Raw genomic sequence first — 1,100 nt, forward strand, 5'->3', positions numbered from 1 at the left:
TTCTAAATGATCAGTGAATTGGATGAATTCCAATGGGATGTGTTGTCCCTTGATGCCCCCTTTTTCAGAACCATATTGAAGCAACTTGCATTATACTGGGCTAGTGGGCCATGAACCAGGGTCCACATCTACTCCATGTGATATATTTTTGGGACCACTCAGGTTTTGTTGCTTGCATATGCATTTTAGCTATCTTAATTAGATGTTAGATTAGATTGTGTTACTATATAGATATGAGAAAACAAAAATAGAATATCCATGGCAGTCCTTGACTTTGGAGACCAAACAATACTAATATAATCACAAAATATTTTCTCTAACTGCCACACTATTTACTGTACCTAAATAGATTCAATTGACCCATCAAAAAAGTGGCTCCTGTACTCGAATTATCCTCATTTTTATCGTAGAAGTTACGGATATGATTAAAAGGAGAGGTGTACACAGATCGAGGTGGATATGCAAACCATATGGTATGCATTTTTTCATTGATGCCTCCTTGTATTTTTTTTTTTTTTTTGAAAAGTGTGTACGGTTACCTTTCCAGAATTAGGCTGAAAACAACATATGCTATCAACTTTGATACAGACATATCTAGAAATTATCTTTAGGTTTCATCAAATCATCGAGATAAAAAAAGAAGAAGAATAAGTGTAATTTAAAAAATTTTAACTTTTTAGAAATTCCCATACACAATACACAATGTTTTAAATAAATTCATTTTCAAAACATTTTTTGCCATCCAGAGGAATCTTCATTATTGTTTAGGTTTCCTAGATCTGAACTTTGAACCTCCCTATAAAGATCAGGGAGATCTTCTGTTTAATTTTTATTTTTATTTTTCTGAAAACATATTAAATTACTCCCTACCGTAATTCCATAACCGCAACTTATATCATTGTAATCAAATTGTCCAAACTCGAAAGTTAAATAATACAAAATTGTCCATTCAGCTTACAAGTAATTTTACCCATGTTTCCTTCCAGTTGTTAAAAAAGAGACGCGAACAAATCGTGCATGAAATGGAGAAAGGACATCTGCCGGCCTACAATGTCCAACATGTCTCTACTATGTAAATCATAAGAAAAAAAAACATTTAA

This window comes from Carex rostrata, chromosome 3 (genome assembly GCF_964058835.1).
Source record: "Carex rostrata chromosome 3, lpCarRost1.2, whole genome shotgun sequence".
In the NCBI taxonomy this organism is placed as follows: Eukaryota; Viridiplantae; Streptophyta; class Magnoliopsida; order Poales; family Cyperaceae; genus Carex; species Carex rostrata.